The 21,394-nt window shown below is 43.2% G+C and overlaps 1 long non-coding RNA gene across 1 annotated transcript; it reads left to right on the top strand.

The window, feature by feature from the left end:
- The first annotated feature begins 501 nt into the window (after window positions 1-501).
- LOC122459742 lies at window positions 502-15,433 on the top strand. The gene is made up of 3 exons (XR_006280618.1): window positions 502-803; window positions 14,800-14,870; window positions 15,382-15,433. It is a non-coding gene; the product is annotated as an uncharacterized LOC122459742 (long non-coding RNA).
- Window positions 15,434-21,394: the final 5,961 nt, after the last annotated feature.

Raw genomic sequence — 21,394 nt, forward strand, 5'->3', positions numbered from 1 at the left:
AGGAATGGGGGGAGAGGGGGAAATAGTTTTACTGTGTGTAATGACCCATCCACTCCCAGTCTTTATTCAAGCCTAAGTTAATTGTATCCGGTTAATTGTATCCAGACTGGGAGTGGATGGATCATTACATAAAGTAAAACTATTACCCCATGTTTATTCCCTCTTCCCCCCCCCCGCCCAACTGTTCCTCAGACATTCTTGTCAGCTGCTGGAAATGGCCCACCTTGATTATCACTACAAAAGGTGTCGTTTCCCCTCCCGCCCCCTGCTCTCCTGCTGGTAATAGCTCACCTTACCTGACCACTCTCCCCACAGTGTGTATGGTAACACCCATTGTTTCATGTTCTCTGTGTATATAAATCTCCCCACTGTATTTTCCACTGCATGCATCCGATGAATTGAGGTGTAGCTCACGAAAGCTTATGCTCAAATAAATTTGTTAGTCTCTAAGGTGCCACAAGTACTCCTTTTCTTTTTGCGGATACAGACTAACACGGCTCCTACTCTGAAATCTATTTTCAAAGTACCTCATCCTGCAGTTGTGTTATGCAAACTCCCATTGATGTGATTTTGTGTTTTGATTGTTGCCCTGTGTGCACAGAATAGTCATGTACAATTCATGGTTTCAACAGGAAACAAGGCAGGGTTTGAGCCTGAATGTCGAAACAGAGCCACTCCAAAGCTGTGAGCCTGCACATCTCATTTCACCCTGGATTACGTTCTCCCTACTGGATAGAGATGATGGACAATGAAAGCACAGACCCTTCCTTAACTACAAGGCTATTAATGGAAGCTACTGAATAGTAAGTGCAGTTCTGCTCGGTGCATGCAGTGTTTTGTTTCTCAGACAGTAATGCTTTTTAGTCCACAGATACAGGTAAATTTGCTGTTGATGTCTCTGGCTCATTTAAAAAACAAACAAAACCAGCCTTTGATGATGTATCCTTTTTCTGGGGCTTGGTGTATCTGAGTCTTGTTGTTTGTCTTTTGAAGGCTGATCCTGCCCGATGATGCACATCTCCTGAGAGATACTGAGTGTGAGCAACACCCACTGAAGTCAAAGGGCCAATTCTCTGCTAGTGTAAATCAGTGGAGCTCCATTTAACTCAGTGAAGCTTTGCTGATTTATGCCAGCTGAGGATCTGGCCTCAGTACATTGGAAGGTGCTTAGAAATTTCTGGAAAAAGAAAAGCAGTACTTGTGGCATCTTAGAGACTAACAGTATTGGGCCCTAACACACCCTATCCTCTCCTTAATTAGGCCAAATCACCAGCACTGTAATACGTAGTGAACAGAAGAAGGAGATTTTTTTACTGGTCTGTATCACTGTAAGGACTGGAAGTTCCTACTTAGCTCACAATAATAATCTCCAATATCGTCAGTGTCAACCCTGTTGACTGTGAGAATGAAATCGTTCCCAGATCGACTGCCACTGAACCGTTCTGGAACCCCAGAGGGATGAGTAGAAACAGCATAAATAAGAAGCTTAGGTGGTTGTCCTGATTTCTGCTGGTACCAAGTTACATAGATGAGAGGGTCAGAACTGGCTTTGCAGCTTATTGTGATTTTTGTCTCCTGGAGTCACTGTCAGGGATTCTGGTGACTGAGTCATCACAATCTGCCCACTGGAGCCTGGAGGAAGGAAGAGAGTGAAAATAGAAAGGCAACTGAATTGCTGATAGTGTCTGTCTGTTATGAAGTATCACAATATTCTTTACAGAGGTGTAAAGCATGAGAGAGAGCAATTTATAGACACTTTTTTTGTAGAGGGAGAAAATGATTTCCAGAGTTGGATACAGTGACTCATGCAGGCAGAAAGTTTTCATACAGTGGATCATTTGTCTCTGCTACCAAGGAAATTCAGTATTATGCTATTGTTGTTGTTCATATTTTTCAGTCATTACATTTTCAGTTAATTTAAGGAGCTGAGATTTCCCCTCCTCCAATTTAGTACAAACTTCTCACCCAGTTTATATGATCCTTATGCTCAATACAGAGTAGTAGCAGGCAGAGAAAATTCATATGGGAGGTCATCTTGCTAGATCCTGGACTGTGCTGATCAGTGCATTGTAAAAGGAGATAACATTTATAACTGCAGTGCAGCGAGGAAATAACTTGGGTTGCTGTATGCAAAGTTTTTGATCTATGTAAATATAATTGTGCACTTACTGTTGCTATCTCTGTTAGTACAGTTGTGATCCCTTCTTCCTATCATTGTAGGCTATGGTCATACAAATATCTTACCGCACAATTATGACAGGATTCTTGTTTGAGGGGATGACTTAATGCTCCAGCTATACAGGCACATCTTGTACATTCAGTAGGCAACCATTCTGTTAGGTTTTGCCCTGAGTGCCATATCCCAGGACCAGTTCTCGTTTTCTGCTCTGCCCCCACTTGACCTTTGCATGCCACTGCCACACGGAGTCCTCATATAACAGGTCTCTATGCTGCATGGCAGGGATGCAAGGATCATGTACTCCCTACATACCCTCCTGAATCCACCCTGTGCCTTTGTGCAACTGAACCAACCTAATTCTGCTGCCAGAGAGCCCTCTGTAGTCATGGTACCCATGGTATGAGTCACTCCTTGGGCACAGCGTCCATGTGTGCTCTCACATTCTTCAATAAGGAACCAGCGGGGGCAGCCAAATGGAATTGTAAGTCTGTTGAATGCCATGACCAAGCTTTCGGTCAGCTGACTCGTGCTGAGTATCGGCTGGCCAATGGTTGGCTTCTGGTTTTATGCGAGTGCATATTACTAAATGGTCAAAAAGGGATTTCCAAGCCCCAAGAGAGCATTCCACCTAATGAATAGTTGGGTATGGTCTGTGTAAACACATGGCCTCCTCCCAAGCAGCCCCATGGGGCCTAAGGGCAGCTGTCTTGATTCCTCAAATAAACTCAATACAGCCTTCAGAGTATAATAATTGCCCTTTTTAGGGTTAATTTATTACCAAATGTCCCACTTATCATAAACCAGAATCCCACTGGCACAGCCCAAAACATAGATTCCAGAAGGAACTCAAATATGAAATTGCAGAACTACTAAATGTGGTATGTACAATATCACTTCGATCAGCCTATGTACTAGATGACTGGAGGATAGCTAATGTGAAGCCAACTTTTTAAAAAGGCTCCAGAGGTGATCCTGGCAATTACAGGACAGGAAGCTTAACTTTGCTATCAGACAAATTCATTGAAACTATAGTAAAGAACACAATGATCAGACACGTTGATGAAAACAAATCATTGGGGAAGAGGCAACATGGTATTTGTAAAGGGAAATCATGCCTGATCAATCTAGTAGTATTCTTTGAGGGAGGTCAACAAACACATGGACAAGGATGATCAAGTATATATAGTATATTTTGATAATGGCTCTCACCAAAGGCCCTTAAGCAAAGTAAGAAGTCATGGGATAAGAGGGAAGGTCCTCTCATGGATCAGTAACTGCTTAAAAGACACAATCCAAAGGGGAGGAATAAATGGTCAGTTTTCAGAATGGAGAGCGGTAAACAGTGGGGGAAATTTGTAGGTGACCCTCTGACTGCCTTCTGCTTTTACCAGCCTGATCTGGCTCCCCTGAGCAATGAGGGAGCCCTCACCTCGCCCTCCTCCAGGGACAGCCCCTCCATGAAGTTCTCAATCTGAGCTCTCTTTACTCTCAGGACTCTGGACTCTCCTTTGTTTTATACTCTCCCTCTAAGCTCTGTCTCTCTCTTGGGATTCTGGGTTCTGAACGCCCTTCTCAGGATTCTGAACTCTTATTTATAACTCCCAGCCCCACCCTCCTCAGTCCCCAAATTAGGGTGCACCTGGACTGGAACAGTTTCATTTAGTGCGCCTGCTACCCTGCTACTGTCTGTCAGTTGTGTGACCTGTGTGGAAAATCCTGGGGGATGTTCTTATTTAGGACTTTGGAATAACCAAAAGAAGAAACATCCCCATCAGTACAGCTAGTTGAATTTTTCCAAGCCAGACGGGGAGGGATACAGGCTGTTCCACCCTGGGGTTTGACTATCTAAGATTTGCAACCCTCTAGACAAGCTTTACTAGATGTGCTAAGGAGTCCATGGATTGGGTTTAATATTTAACATCCTCAGCACTGCCAACCCCAGGCACTCAGGAATCATGATCTGGGCCCTAAAAAAATCAGGAGATTTCATTTAAAATCATAAGACTTTTAAAAAGAGCAACTCCTGGATTCTTGTCATTTGCTTTCTGGTGTTGCAGCCTTTTGAGTTCATATTTTCAAGTTTTCCTCCACAGCCATGAGGGATAAAAAATTACTTTTTTTAGAAAATGAAGGTTGAGATTTTTGCCTAACCACAGGAATCCAGGAGCTGGGGCTTTTAGAAAAGCACTAAGTAGCGTACGACTCATAATAAAATTGTGAGTGTTGGCAGCACTACATCCTGTCCTTCTCTGTGTTTTCTCTGTTCTAATCTGGCTCGACACTTGAAATCAATGAAATTTAGGAGCCTAAAGACCTTTGAGGATTTAGGCCTAAAAAAATAATTTGTTTAGTAAATCACAAAGCACTTGCTTCAGTGAAGTTATTTTTGGAAAGCAACTATCAGGTGCTTTCAAACAGAAGAATGCCCAAGACTTCCTTGCCAGAGAGTTGCTGTGGTTAGAGGTGATAAATGAACAGTGCTACAGTCTCAGTTTACTGCCAGTGTCACAGAGCGGGTGAAGAGACCTAATGCTACCCGGCATCATCACAAACAGACTGCACACTGAAACAAAAATGTTACACTATAAGTGTATGGATTCTCCTTAAGGATTCTTTGTCTTTGCAACTTACTTCCCACCAAGTTCAAAAGCACCCAAACTGATTGCTCCAATGCACATCTATTTGAACAATACTTTGGGGAAGGCTGGGGAAATCTGAGGTAGGAGAGAGCATCTGTCCAATGTGAGGAGTGGGAGCTCTGGTATGTAATATGTTTTCTGACTGGGGTTTGTTAAATGGTGGCAGTACGGGCTGGAAGAAAGGAAGTGTGCAGCTGTTTTGTCGTAATTATTTTTCTATCGCACTGTTAGTTAATGACTGTTAGTTAAAGGGCCTGGGATACTGAATGGTCATTATCTCATATTGGGCTTTACATCCAAATAAATAAGTGAGTCATATGCTATTTAAACCTAATTAGTAAAATACAAATCTAAGGGGGTAGCAGCAATGGCATAGTGTGTTTTGCAAATTATGTTTAAATTATAAATTTTGTGCCTTTATCTTTTCCATTTCTTTAAATGTTCTGCTACAGTTGTTGCACAGAACTTTAGTCTTGGCAATTTAGTCATTAGATGAGAGATTATTTTATGCATATAGTCTGAGCCCGATCCAGAGGCTATTGAAATCAATAGAAAAGCTCTCAGTGACTTCAATGGGCTTTGGATCAGGGCCTGGAGCCCAGATCCTCAAAGGTATTTAGGCATCTAAATCCCATTGATTTCAATGGGACTTAGTGCTTTTAGAGGAGTGAATTCCAATATCTTAAATTCCATGCTAATGGGTTGTATTAACTGTCATGTATGGAAAGATATGCAAATCTGAGCTGGTCTCAATAGGTTTCCTATGTACTTTATAGCTATATGATCAGGAGGAAAGAGATGTACATTTTCTAAGCATATGCACAATGTGCCTCGGATGGCACGTGACCAGGATTCATCACCGAATTTGGTCTACTGGTTGGATTATTAGCTTCCCCATCTTGGGCCAGGTACTGATGGGTATTGCGACATGATTCTGCGAACACTGATCCATGCCCCCCACGGATGCACATGAGACTTGGAATCATGACGCATGAGAAGCCATAACAAGAGTTGTACAGGAATCAATCAGTGGCTTTATACTATTGAAATAATCAGCTAATTCCCAGAGCTGATTGACTTTTTTAATTATTTGTTTTCCATTAAAAATAATGGCCTGTTTTCTAAACTGAAAATATTCAGGAAAATGTTCCAATTTTTTGATGAAATCAGAAAATGAAAAATTAGCGCTTTGGGGTTTTGTTTTCAGTTTTTCAGTTTGTCAATTTTCCTTCCCCTGCCCTCCCTCTTTTTTTTTTTTTATTTACTTCTTTTTAGTGGAAAATGGGAGAAAAGGGGGGGGGGAGTGTGTGTGTGTGTGTGTGTGTGTGTGTGTGTGTGTGTGAGAGAGAGAGAGAGAGAGAGAGAGAGAGAGAAACAAACCACCAGAAAAATATATTGAAAACAAAAAAATTCTATAAACATTTAAATCTAATGAGCAAAAACTTCCCTTTCAACGCCTTCTGAACAAAAATGGCTTCAAAGTGTGTATTTTTTTTCACGATATGTTCCCTTCTCCCTCTCAAACACACACACTTTTATAAACAGCTACACTAAGTACATAAAAAGCATGGAAGGCTTTTCAATACATCCCATCTGTGTGAATAATAATAAGCTATCTGCACTGTTCCCTAGTTAGCAATTCCTCATAATGTGAAGTCACTTGATGTTTTCAGTTTTTATCACACAAAACATCTCAGTTCCGAAACGCCACCATAAAAGATCAATATGATTTACTTTGCTACACAGATTTATATCAATGTCAGATTAGTGTAGAACATATCCCCTCATCCCCTTCCCTTCCCCCTCTCTTTCTTACACACACATACATACACTCACCTCCCTCAAAATTTATTCTTCTGTGCACATGTTGTTTTCCTTTGTCATTAAAGGTGATCAGTGAAAATCACCCCTGTACAGAGACCCATACGAAGCCTATGCGCTACTTCACTCTCACTTTAGTTCTGTTTGGGGCGTTGTGTATGAGAAAAAGCTGCTTTACTTTCCCTGGATCCAATTCTGCAGTCCTGATTCAGGTTAAACAAAGCTCAATATAGGAGTAGATACACTCCAGATTGAAAAAACAATGAGGAGTCCTTGTGGCACCTTAGAGACTAACAAATTTATTTGGGCATAAGCTTTCTAATGAAGTGGGTTTTAGCCCACTAAAGCTTATGCCCAAATAAATTTGTTAGTCTCTAAGGGTATGTCTACATTACGAAATTAGGTCGAATTTATAGAAGTTGGTTTTGTAGAAAGCGTTTTTATATAGTCGAGTGTGCGTGTCCCCACACAAATGCTCTAAGTGCATGTAGTCGGCGGACTGTATCCACAGTAGCGAGGCAACAGTCGACTTCCGGAGCTTTGCACTGTGGGTAGCTATCCCACAGTTCCCGCAGTTTCCACCAACCATTTGAATTCTGGGTAGAAATCCCAGTGCCTGATGGGGCTAAAACATTGTCGCAGGTGGTTCTGGGTACATTTCGTCAGGCCCCCGTTCCCTCCCTCCCTCCCTCCCTCCGTAAAAGCAAGGGCAGACAAAATCACTTTGCACCTTTTTTCTTGAGTTACTTGTGCAGACGCCATACCACGGCAAGCATGGAGCCCGCTCAGCTAACCGTCACCATATGTCTCCTGGATGCTGGCGGACATGGTACTGCATTGCTACACAGCAGCAGTTTATTGCTTTTTGGCAGCAGACAATACAGTATGACTGGTAGCCGTCGTCGACGTAGTCCTGGGTGCTCTTTTAACTGGGCACCTGGGTAAACATGGGAGCGACTTAGCCAGGTCATTTCCCTTGTTTCGTCTCATGGCGATAGAGTCCTACCGGCAGTGCACTGTCTTTTAATTTGGAGCCAGCAGAAGACGATGGCCAGTAGTCATACTGCACCGTCTTCTGCTGAGCACCCAGGAGGTGACAATGGCTAGCAGTCGTACTGCACAGTCTGCTGCCAGCATGATGTATAAAGATAGATGAAGTGGCTCAAAACAAGAAATAGACCAGATTTGTTTTGTATTCATTTTCTCCCTCCCTCCCTCTGTGAAATCAACGGCCTGCTAAACCCAGTTTTGAGTTCTATCCTTGAGGTTTTGAGTTCTATCCTTGAGGCAGCCATTCAGTTTCTCGCAAAGCCACTCCCTTAGTTGATTTTAATTCCCTGTAAGCCAACCCTGTAAGCCATGTCGTCAGTCGCCTCTCCCTCCGTCAGGGCAAAAGCAGAAATCGTTCCGCGCCTTTTTTCTGTGCAGACGCCATACCATGACAAGCATGGAGCCCGCTCAGATCACTTTGGCAATTAGGAGCACATTAAACACCACACACATTATCCAGCAATATGTGCAGCACCAGAACCTGGCAAAGCGAAACTGGGTGAGTAGGCAACATCAGCGCGGTGACGAGAGTGATGAGTACATGGACACAGACTTCTCTAAAAGCACGGGCCCTGCCAATGTGGGCATCATGGTGCTAATGGGGCAGGTTCATGCAGTGGAATGCCGATTCTGGGCTCGGGAAACAAGCACAGAGTGGTGGGACCGCATAGTATTGCAGGTCTGGGACAATTCCCAGTGGCTGCAAAACTTTCGCATGCGGAAGGGCACTTTCATGGAACTTTGTGACTTGCTTTCCCCTGCCCTGAGGCGCAAGAATACCAAGATGAGAGCAGCCCTCACAGTTGAGAAGTGAGAGGCAATAGCTCTGTGGAAGCTTGCAACGCCAGACAGCTACCGGTCAGTCGGGAATGAATTTGGAGTGGGCAAATCTACTGTGGGGGCTTCTGTGATGCAAGTAGCCAACGTAATCAAAGATCTGCTGATATCAAGGGTAGTGACCCTGTGCAGGTCATAGTGGATGGCTTTGCTGCAATGGGATTCTCTAACTGTGGTGGGGCCATAGACAGAACCCATATGCCTATCTTTGCACCGGAGCACCAAGCCAGCGGGTACATAAACCACAAGGGGTACTTTTCAATAGTGCTGCAAGAACTGGTGGATCACAAGGGATGTTTCACCAACATCAACGTGGGATGGCCGGGAAAGGTACATGACGCTCGCATCTTCAGGAACTCTGGTCTTTTTCAAAAGCTGCATGAAGGGACTTTCTTCCCAGATCAGAAAATAACCATTGGGGATGTTGAAATGCCTATAGTTATCCTTGGGGACCCAGCCTACCCCTTAATGCCATGGCTCATGAAGCCATACATAGGCAGCCTGGAGAGTAGTCAGGAGCTGTTCAACTACAGGCTGAGCAAGTGCAGAATGGTGGTAGAATGTGCATTTGGATGTTTAAAAGCGTGCTGGCGCAGTTTACTGACTCGGTTAGACCTCAGCGAAACCAATATTCCCACTGTTATTACTGCTTGCTGTGCGCTCCACAATATCTGTGAGAGTAAGGAGGAGACGTTTATGGCGGGGTGGGAGGTTGAGGCAAATCGCCTGGCTGCTGGTTACGCACAGCCAGACACCAGGGCGGTTAGAAGAGCACAGGAGGGTGCGGTGAGCATCAGAGAAGCTTTGAAAACCAGTTTCATGACTGGCCAGGCTACGGTGTGAAAGTTCTGTTTGTTTCTCCTTGATGAAATCCCCAGCCCCTTGGTTCACTCTACTTCCCTGTAAGCTAACCATCTTCCCCACCTCCCTTCGATCACCGCTTGCAGAGGTAATAAAGTCATTGTTGCTTCACATTCATGCATTCTTTATTAATTCGTCACACAAATAGGGGGATAATTACCAAGGTATCCCGTGAGGGGTGGTGGAGGAGGGAAGGACAAGGCCACACAGCACTTTAAAAATTTAAAACTTATTGAATGCCAGCCTTCTGTTACTTGGGCAATCCTCGGGGTTGAGTGGCTAGGTGGCCGGAGGCCCCCCGACCGTGTTCTTGGGCATCTGGGTGAGGAGGCTATGGAACTTGGGGAGGAGGGCGTTTGGTTACACAGGGGCAGTAGCAGCGGTCTGTGCTTCTGCTGCCTTTTCTGCAGCTCAATCATACCCTGGAGCATATTAGTTTGATCCTCCAGCAGCCTCAGCATTGAATCCTGCCTCCTCTCATCACGGCTGCTGCCACCTTTCAGCTTCAGCCCTCTCTTCAGCCCACCACTTACTCTCTTCAGCCTGCCACCTCTCCTCCCGGTCATTTTGTGCTTTCCTGCACTCTGACATTTTCTGCCTCCATGCATTCGTCTGTGCTCTGTTAGTGTGGGAGGACAGCATGAGCTCAGAGAACATTTCATCGCGAGTGAGTTTTTTTCGCCTCTCCCCATACAGCGATCAGATCCCGTACCTGCAGTTCGGTCCATGCTAGAGCTCTTTTGCGATTCTGGGACTCCATCATGGTCACCTCTGCTGATGAGCTCTGCATGGTCACCTGCAGCTGGCCACACTGGCCAAACAGGAAATGGAAATTTAAAAGTTCGTGGGCCTTTTCCTGTCTACCTGGTCAGTGCATCTGAGTTGAGAGTGCTTTCCAGAGCAGTCACAATGGAGCACTCTGGGATAGCTCCTGGAGGCCAATACCATCTAATTGCTTCCACAGTACCCCAAATTCGACCCAGCAAAACCTATTTCAGCACTAATCTCCTTGTCAGGAGTGGAGTAAGGAAATCGATTTTAAGAGCCCTTTAAGTCAAAAAAAAGGTCTTCGTCATATGGATGGGTGCAGGGTTACATTGATTTAACACTGCTAAATTCGACCTCAACGCCTAGTGTAGACCAGGGCTAAGGTGCCACAAGGACTCCTCATTGTTTTTGCTAATAAGGACTAACACGGCTACCACTCTGAAACCTGACTCCAGATTGAGGTATCAGTAGAGGAGATACTGGAACAAACTGATAAATTAAACAAGTAAGACATCACCCAGATCAGAGAAAACTAAAATATGAGATTGCAGAAATACTAACTGTGGTATGTAACCTATGACTTAAATCAGCACAGGATGGCTATTGCAACACCAATTTTTAAAAAAGGCTCCAGAGGTGATCTTGGCAATTACAGGCCAGTTAGCCTAATTTCAGTACCAGGCAAATTGGTTGAAATTATAGTAAAGAACAGAAATATCAGACAATATGTTGGGGAAGCGTCAAAAGGCTTTTGCAAAGAGAACTCATGTCTGACCAATCTATTGGGATTCTTTGAGGGGGGTCAACAAATGTGGACAAGGGTGATCCAGTGGATATAGTGTACTTGGACTTTTAGAAAGCCTTTGACACAGTCCCTCACCAAAGTCTCTTATGCAAAGTAAACAATCATAGGCTAAAAGGGAAGGTCCTCTTATGGATCAGTAACTGGTTAAAAGATAGGAAACAATGGGGAAGAATAAATGGTCACTTTTCAGAATGGAGAGAGGTAAATAGAGGTGTTCCTCAGAGATCAGTGCAGGACCAGTGCTGTTCAACATATTCATAACTGGTCTGGAAAAGGGAGCAAACAGTAAGATGGAAAAGTTTGCAGATGATACAAAATTACTCAAAATAGTTAAATCCAAAGAAGATTGTGAAGATTTACAAAGGATCTCACCAAACTGGGTGATGGGACAACAAAATGGCAGATGAAATTCAATGTTGATAAATGCAAAGTAATGCCCATTGGAAAACACAATCTTAATTACATATACAAAATGATGGGATCTAAATAAGGTGTTATTACTCAAGAAAGAGATCTTGGTGTCACTGTCGATACTTTGAAAACAACTGTTCAATGTTCAGAAGCAGTCAAAAAAGCCAACAGAGTGTTAGGAACCATTAGGAAAGATGATATATTAGAATTGGAAGAAGTACAGAGAAGGGCCAGAAAAACGATGAAGGGGATGGAACAGCTTCATATGAGGAGAGGTTGAAAGACTGGGACTGTTCAGCTTAGAAAAGAGACAACTAAGGGAGGGACATGATAGAGGTCTATAAAATTGTGACTGGTGTGGAGAAAGTGGCCTTAAAATCTATCAACCTGTAAACTTCCATTGATCTGAGTGGGAGTTTTGATTGGGGGTGTATTGCAGAAGTCGTAAGAATCAGCCACGATGTTTTGAAGTTAGCAAAAAATGAATGATGACATACGTTCACACATTTTTACAACCATTCCTACTGTATATAGCTGGTAGTATCAGTCTGTACTGTGGTTTTCAAAGTTGAGTTGCGCCTGCCTTACATGAAAGTCATTATCTTATGGTAGCACAATTCCTTTGTAGTGTGGCTTGTGCTCTGCACTCAACACTATTTTTATATGCTTATATTGCTGATCATGTCTCAAGCAGGCTAATTGGATTTAATCACTGCAGGTGTCAGTAGTGGCATTCCTGCTGAATGAGTAATGGCACAGTATGATCACAGTTATCCTTGGCTGTTTGATGCCAGATATTTACAAGCATTTCACACAAACCTTCCATGGCAGAGGTGCCACCTGGATAAAGGGGAAGTGTATTGAAAAGAGTTGAGAAGCTTTATCTAAATGACATGTTGACCCTCCACCATGGGATCATACAAGACTAATTTTATGCTGGAAGGTGTCAATGGCTGCCATCAAGGGTGACCAAATAGCAAGTATGAAAAATTAGGACAGGGAGTGAGGGGTAATAGGCGCCTCTATAAGAAAAAGCCCTGAATAACGGGACTGTCCCAAAAAAATCAGGACATCTGGTCACCCTACTGCCATCAAGCCATGCTTTGATCAGCAGAGAATCACAAACCTGGGTAAAGCTGATGAGTTTGCTATGTACCCTTCTTTCAGGCTCAATGGAAGGAGATATTAAGCCCCCCTTATGCAGAAAGAGATGGGAAAATAGAAGCCATTGCCAAAGGAACTGGGTCACATAGCAAGGGCTGATTAGAAGCTAAGCTGTGTGGCCTGTGGGGTTTCCCTGATTGTAAACACAGGGACTAGGGAATTGTTTGGCAAACTGTGTGTGAGTGAGACACAGCAAGTGAAAGGCAGCAGAGAGTGAGAGAGAAGCAGTCCTGAGTATGGCCCTGAGAAGGAGTAGAAAGACAGAGTTCTTTGGGGCATGGAGCTGTCTGGATAGGCAGGCGTAGAGACTCTGATCAAGGAAACTGCTTTCTGCTTCTACTGTGATCAAGGAAACTGTACTTTGTGTGCAATCTTTGGAATTAAACAGCATTGTACCAAAGAATGCACCTGACTTGTATCATCAATTTGTGTTCCTAATAGAAACAACCAAGCAAGGTGTCAAATATTGTCTAACTACTTGGGCCAAAAAGGGCAATAATAATAATTATAATACTTCCCTCCAAGCTGAGAATATGTTTTTCCCTGTCCCCCAGCTCATATGAGGCCAGTTTGTGTGTCATGGATCTCAGCCAACAGCAACCCAGTACTGATCTGGCCATGATGATGTTGCTTGGGATGGGCAGGAACAGAGGAGCATAAACAGAGAGACCCTTGTGGCCTCTAGTCAGGAATGGGTTCTCCCTTGCTAGGCAAGCAATTCAGGCTGATTACTTGGCCCTTCCATGGAGTCTCCTCCCCAATCCCTGACACTGTATGTTCCTGGAAAGGAGGGAATGATTCATCACAAACAGCCCCCCAAGCCGTACACTAGGTTAATGCTCCCTCCGGGTGATTTTTATGCAGTAGGGGATCCCAGATATCTTAGGGCCCAATCCTTCCAGGTACTGGGAATGGAGGGCCCTGAGCACCTGAAGACTGGGCTCTTGGTCAATAAAATGAAGAATACTTCAAATGCCTAGAAGCAGCTATGCCCATAGGTTCCAAGCCTGTATTCCCCAACCAGGTGCCGCTAAGCTAATATGCCTTTGGGAGGACAGATGTTTCCCAGCGCAGCTGAGATTGTGGGTGGAGGCTGTTTTTGACTTGGATGGGAGGTTGTTCAATGCCTTGGGCAAGTCACATGGGGATCTGTGATGGGAATCATACCCCAAGTGTCCGAGCTCCAAAGTACAACGCCTGCCTCCGCCTCCACAGCCAATCAGGCTCACGTGGCAGTGAAACTGGGAAGGGTCTGTTGATCCAAGATGGCAGGTGGGTTGGAGGCTCGGGGGCTTCAACTGGGGGCCGAGGCATGGAATTGGCTGTTATATGGCCTACTACCATGTGCTGAATAGCTGAGGTAGACTCCAAGGAAGGGCTTTGTAATTGCTCCTCAGGCTTATGGGGGGAATGGTGCCTCCCTTTTCCCCCAAGTGTCTGCCCAGCATCCAACCTCACTACTTGGTGTAGGTGTCACACTTTGGCATTGGGCCTAAGTTTTCTGTCTCACAGACTCATCTCTATGGTGTGGTCATGAGAAACCAGAGATTTGATACTTAACCCACAAGAGACTTGAAAGAATGTCATGCCAAAAATAAAACAATTTCACCTGAGTCAAATTAGAATATGGAAATACAACCCACCCTACAGAGTCCATCCCTCTCATTCTGGAAGAAAACTAAATATTTAAAACACAATAAATAACAATGATCAATAGTTTCTTATAGGAAGGCAATTGCAGGGAGGTTTTTGTGCTGGTCTATATCACTGTACGACAGAGGTGCTATTATATTGCTGACAATATATTCTCCATCATTATCTGCTGCCACTCTACTAATTGTAAAAGTGAAGTGAGTTCCCAATGCCACTGAACTGGTCTGAGATCCCAGAGCGGTGGGAGGAAGAGCTGTAGCCAGGAGCTTAGCAATTTCTCCTGATTTCTGTTGGTATCAGGCTATGGCACTACCAATGCTTGAACTGGCTTTGCAGTTGATGGTGACTGCCCCTAGAGACTTTGACAGGGATTCTAGAATCTTAGTCATCACTTTCTGCCCACTAAGTCATCACTTTCTGCACACTCTAGATATATGGAGAGAATGCTTAGATACCAATAAAATATGGAGAGGAAAGACTTGTTTAATTCATTGACACATAGGTATAAAGGTTCGATCATGTTCTCTGATTAGGGCTAGGAATCAATTTTAGCTTTTGGAGCAAGTTTTAATTTTAATCAATAAGCAATTCTTTCCCTACCCTGAACCCAGAGCAGCAGTAACCAGATACAGTGAGCGGGAAATGTTATCTTGAAGGATCTTCACTGATAGAGCCTGGAGATGTGAGTCTAAAGTCCAAATCAAGTATTTATAGCTGCTGGGGTCAATACTGTGAATATGCAAAGTAATGGCTCAATATAATAAGTGCTCGCTGTGTCATGGTGCCTAGCACTTTTGAGCTGATTTGGGTGTATAATTCTAGTAACATCTCATATTCCCATTAGTGTTCAGCTCTGTACGCGTTGTTCAAACACGACTGCTGAGCATTCACATGGTGCCCTCTAGTTGTGGCTGGGATGATGTTCAGTTTATTTAGCAGCGATGTTGCAAAAACTCCCATTTAAAAGGCAGTGACCTCTCAAAAGAGCATATTGCATGAAAATTAAAAATGGAAGATTTAATAAAAATGCTGGTGCAAATTACAACAGTGTAATGATACACAAACAACAATTTTACATGATCCCAGGGTCATTTGTTTCCCCTTCCTGTGCCACTTGTCCTAATGTGTTATGGAGAGAGTTTTATTATTTTCCTTGTACATTTTTTAATCAGTTCTTTCTCCATCACCTCCAGGACGATGAATATCACAAAGCCAAGAAAAAAGTACATGTTAACCAGAGATAAAGCAGTTTCGGTGTAAGGGATTTAGCTGTGGAATAGCTTCCAAAAGAGCTGTGATAATCCACAGACTGATCACCTTTAGGTCACACACTCCTTTGTCTTTGAGAAAGTTTTCCCACCATAACTCCACCACCCCCTACACTTCCAGGACAGAATCCCCCATCACAGCCAGGGAAGAGGAGGAGACAAAAATTCCATGAAATACACTAGGGACTTCAGTATGCCAATCTGTTAATCTGGTAGGTACTGAGATACTGCAGTGATGGTGCCAGTACAAAATAGATTAGATTAGATTAGCTAGGACTGATTAAGGAACAGCACTGACAATGATAGTCTGACCCAGTTGTATCCAAAGGCAAGGATGGAGGTGTTAATAGTGTATCAGCAGAGGGATAATGTATTCCCAAATGCAGAGTGCCAGGAATCATCTGGGTGCACAAAGCAATTTTCACAGAATCAGCATGGACAATACCTGGATAATGAAAAGCCCCATAATGGTGCATCAGGGCAGGGAAGGGAGGTTGGCTCCAGCCAGGCACAGTAGCGTTAGTTATACACAACCAAACTCAATTGTTCAGTGTTGCTAAGGCTCCTGGATCCCTGAGCTCCTTTAGAGAAGGACACAATGTTTTTCCTTCTACCTGTGCTGTGAGCCTGTTTGTGCCTAGGGCACTGAATCTGCAACACCACCAGAAGAAGCAGTGCTCAGTGACTGAGGGAAGGCATTTGGTGAGGTTTCTAGGGAGGTATGGTCCTGTGACAATGGCAGGCCCTGCGGGGATGTGTGGGAAGGGGAAGAGATATGAAAGAGGGAAAGTGAGAAGAGACAGGATGGGTCTATTAGGCAGCAAACACAGTCTGGGCTTCCTGAGTCTCTCCTGGTGGGCTCAGTTCTATCTGCAGTGAGGAGTCAATGATGAAACTCATCCTCTGAGTGCAAACAACCTCGGATGATGAATATGAGCAAAACCTGTCTGAGTTAGAGAGAGAGTGATCCAGGCAGGCAAATATCAACTAGTTCAGTGTGCCTTTGCAATGTATTTTGATATAAATTGGGAGAGAACTATGAAAATATACAGTAAATACAATGATTCATGCACAGTGTGTTAAAAGAAGATTAAATGAAACTCTGGAGAGAATGGATCATTTTTTAAAACTGCATTTAGAAAGTCTATACAACTCACAAACCTGTACCATACAATGGAAGAGAAATGCAACATTAACAATTACAGAAATGAACTTAACACTTTTTCTTGAGAGAAATGTTTGCAAAAATATATTTTTGTTGATTTCAATTATCATAGAATCATAGAAATGTAAGACTGGAAGGGACCTCGAGAGGTCAACTAGTCCAGTACTCTGCATTCATGGCAGGACTAAGTATTGTCAAGACCATCCCTGACAGGTGTTTGTCTAATCTGCTCTTAAAAACCTCCGATGACAGAAATTCCATAACCTCCCTAGGTAATATGTTCCAGTGCTTAACCACCCTGACAGTTAGGAAGTTTTTCCTAATTTCTAACTTAAATTTCCCTTGCTGCAATTTAAGCCCATTACTTTTTGTCCTGTCCTCTGTGGTTAAGGAGAACAATTTATCACCTCTTTATTACAACCTTTTACATACTTGAAGACGGTTATCATGTCCCCCCTCAGTCTGCTCTTCTGCAGACTGAACAAACTCAGGTTTTTTTCAATCTTTCCTCATAGGTCATATTTTCCAGACCCTGAATCATTAGTTTCAGAGTAGCAGCCGTGTTAGTCTGTATTCACAAAAAGAAAAGGAGTACTTGTGGCACCTTAGAGACTAACAAATTTATTAGAGCATAAGCTTTCGTGAGCTACAGCTCACTTCGTCCGATGAAGTGAGCTGTAACTCACGAAAGCTTATGCTCTAATAAATTCGTTAGTCTCTAAGGTGCCACAAGTACTCTGAATCATTAGAGTTGCTCTCCTCTGAAGTTTCTCCACTTTGTCCACAGACTCAGCAGATTTCCTGTGTGCCTCACATCTGTGTTATCAAGAATATAAGGATGCATGTAGATCTCAATATCACCAACACAACTACACTGATATAAGATCTGTTCCCTGACCTAGATAAACTCTGCATCGGTAGGCAGATTACTAAGACTCTGAGTCTTTGCTACTCACTGACTCCGTAATAGAGTCATAGAATCATAGACTCATAGACTTTAAGGTCAGAAGGGACCATTATGATCGTCTAGTCTGGCCTCCTGCACAAAGCAGGTCACAGAATCTCACTCACTCACTCCTGTAACAAACCTCTAACCTATGTCTGAGCTATTGAAGTCCTCAAATCATAGTTTAAAGACTTCAAAGTGCAGAAAATCCTCCAGCAAGTGACCTGTGCCCCACACTGCAGAGGAAGGCTAAAAACCCACAGGGCCTCTGCCAATCTGCCCTGGAAGAAAATTCCTTCCCAACCCCAAATATGGTGATAGCTAAACCCTGAGCATGTGGGCAAGTCTCACCAGCCAGACACCCAGGAAAGAATTCTCTGTAGTAACTCAGATCCCATCCCATCTGACATCCTATCACAGGCCATTGGGCATATCTACCGCTAATAGTCAAAGATCAATTAATTGCCAAAATTAGGCTATCCCATAATACCATCCCCTCCATAAACTTATCAAGCTTAATCTTGAAGCCAGATAGGTCTTAGTCATAGATTCCAAGGCCAGAAGAGACCATTTGTGATCATCTAGTCTGACCTCCTGTATAACACAGGCCAGAGAACTTCGCCAAAGTAATTCCTAGAGCAGAGCTTTTAAAAAAACCATCAATCTTGATTTAAAGTTGTCAATGTTGAGAATGCCACCACGTCCTTGGTAAATTGTTCCAGTGGTTAAGTATCTTCACTGTTAAAAATTTGCACTTTATTTCGAGTCTGAATTTGTCTAGTTTCAATTTCCAGCCATTAGATCATGTTACACCTTTCTCTGCTGGATTGAAGAACCCATTATCAAATATTTGTTCCCCATGTGGGTACTTATAAACTGTGATCGGTCACCCCTTAACCTTCTCTTTGTTAAGCTAAATAGATTGAGTTCCTTGAGTCTGTCACCATAAGCCATGTTTTCTCATCCTTTAATCATTCTCGTGACTCTTCTCTGAACCCTCTCCAATGTATCAATATCCTTCTTCAACTGTGGATACCAGAACTGGACACAATATTGCAATAGTGTTCACACCAATGCCAAATACAGAGGTAAAATAACTTCTCTACTCCTAGTTAAGACTCCTCTGGTTATACATTCAGGTTCTCACTAGCCCTTTTGACCACAGTGTCACACTGAAGACACGTGTTCAGCTGATTATCCACCATGACTCCCACATTTTTTTCAGAGTCACTGCTTCCCAGGATAGAAACCCCCCCCCCATTCCACCCCGCCATCCTGTGAGTATGGCCTACATTCTTTGTTCCTATGAATTTACATTTAGCTTACATTAAGAAAGAAGAGAATTCCCACAGATTCTTCTCTCCAGGTTACTCAGAGCTCTAGGTTAATTTAACCCCTAGGAGTGAAGCAAACACAAAGGGTTGTAAACCTAGGCAACTAAAACAGGAGGTTTCAGAGTAGCAGCCGTGTTAGTCTGTATCGCAAAAAGAAAAGGAGTACTTGTGGCACCTTAGAGACTAACAAATTTATAGAGCATAAGCTTCGTGAGCTACTGAGCTGTAGCTCACGAAAGCTTATGCTCTAATAAATTTGTTAGTCTCTAAGGTGCCACAAGTACTCCTTTTCTTTAAAACAGGAGAGTAACTTCTGGATCTCTTACACTGTGCAAACTGCAGCCACTGGGTTTCAGCCAACTGGCTGGAGAAACAACATGGATGGGTGATGTAGGCTGGATTTGCCTCTGCATGAAGAAATGAGCTAGTCAGAAATAACATGAAGTAGCTGTCAATGCTAAGGTAATTCTTGCATAGAGAGAGAATCTGTGCTTTGGTTGCACAATTGCATGGGCTCCCCAGCTCTGCATAAAGCCTGAGCAAACAGCATTTATTGAGTGACGTATGGGGAAGAGAGAGAGTGTGTGTGTATGGGTGTGTGTGAGGAATCTACCAAATTACAGGAATGGGTGTGCGCACCTCCATAGCCCTGCTGCTGCTATTCAAGCCCTTGGGCTTTCCAGCCCAGCGCTCCCCACCTTAGCAAGGGGTTCTAGTGGAGCTGGTTGGAAAAAGAAAAAAACAGCTCAGTGAAAAACTGACAATTGCAATGCCATTTGCATCCTGACATGGGAGGATTTTTTGTTTCTTTTCTTAATTCTGAATGAAAAATGTTTATGAAAAAAATCAAAATGTTATTTTTTTATTTTCACCTCTCTTTTTTTCTTGCCTTCCTCTCTCTTTTTTGCCACTGACTATAACAGAACAATTTATATACAGGGATTTTTTTTACCCTTTTTTTAACCCACTTTTTCATTTTTAAATCTTTTTTTCCCTTTGACACCAAGGAATGCTTCCAGCATTGGAATTTTTGAAAGTTACAGAGCGGCAAAAATGAGAAATGGAAAAAGGGAGTGGAAAAAACAAACCCAAAAGCCACAGGACAGCCCTTATTCTGCTGTGCTGAGTGCCAAAAAGAGAACTAATGGGAAGAAGAGGAGAGGGGACCAAATAACTGAAAAGCCTACATTCTATTGACCTCAGATCTTCTTTCCCTGTTTATTCTGTTACAAACAGTAACTGTTCCCAAAAATCTCTGAGAGAAATGACTCCCCAAACCGGAAAGTCCCCTTACATGAGTCCATCATTAGAACTATTTTCAAATTGAACTGCTCGAATCCACTGGTTCTGACACATCCACAGCTGCTTGCTTTTGCTATAACACCCAGAAGCCTATGGCTTGGAGGGGGTTTTGTACTGGTCCATAGCACTGTGAATGGGTTGGCGGCATCGTTTCCACAGTTGTATTCTCCTGCATCATCAGCCTGCACATTGCTAATGGGGAATGTGAAGTCCTTTCCACTGCAACTGCCACTGAATGGATCAGTGACCCCAGTGAAATGCTTTTTAGCCATAAAAACTGTGAGTTTGGGAACCTCTCCTGAGCTAAGCAGAGAGAAGTTCATTGGATTGCTAACAGAAGTGGAAGCCTTGCACTGAATGGTGATCATTTCTCCTGGAAGCACCGTCACAGAAGCAGTTGTTTGGTAACAATTTGCCTGCTGGATTCTAGAAAAGTGGGAGGAAGAAAAAGGCTTTTAATGAAAATCTGTTTGGAACATCTATATCAGAGGTTGTAAATGAAAAATGGCTGAGATACTGACCTTCAAACATGGGCAGCAAGATCAAATGCATTTGTGAAATCCTATTTCTTGTACAGTATATTTGTTTTTCTGACACTGATTGTTAATATTAAGTCCAGGATCGACAACTAAGAAGAAGGATTTGAAATGAATTCACTGTCTTATAGAACAACATGCAAATCTCAGGCTGACCGGCTTTTTGATTATGTCATGGCTACATAGACATGAGGAAGAAGATGCTTGTGAGTTTTGGTAGTGTCAAGCATGAGAAACCATGAGAAGTGATGGTTGCTCATTAGCAGCCCATGCTGAGCACTGTGTCTAGCACAGTAAATGTAAACCTATCCTTGACTTTAGTCTTGTTGAAGTCAATAGAAAGTCCATATTCTTCATCTGATTGACTAAGGACCTCATCCTACAAAGTAATAAGCATTCTGACCCTCACCAAGTAAAGCTTGGTAGCAAACACTGAGCTTTAAATGTGACTAGTCCCAGTGCATCAAGACTTCAGTGGGTTGCCTAAGATTGGATTGAGGCATAAATGGGAATGCTTCAGACCAATGCAACTCTGGCTGTAGAGTGCTGATGAATCCAGATTAGTCCAGAAACAATAGGGGAGGATATTCTAAACCATCCTGTGTTTGGATTGGAAACGCTGCCAGCTGTATGGTACTTAGACATTCCCTGCAGT

This window comes from Dermochelys coriacea, chromosome 4 (genome assembly GCF_009764565.3).
Source record: "Dermochelys coriacea isolate rDerCor1 chromosome 4, rDerCor1.pri.v4, whole genome shotgun sequence".
Lineage (NCBI taxonomy): Eukaryota > Metazoa > Chordata > Testudines > Dermochelyidae > Dermochelys > Dermochelys coriacea.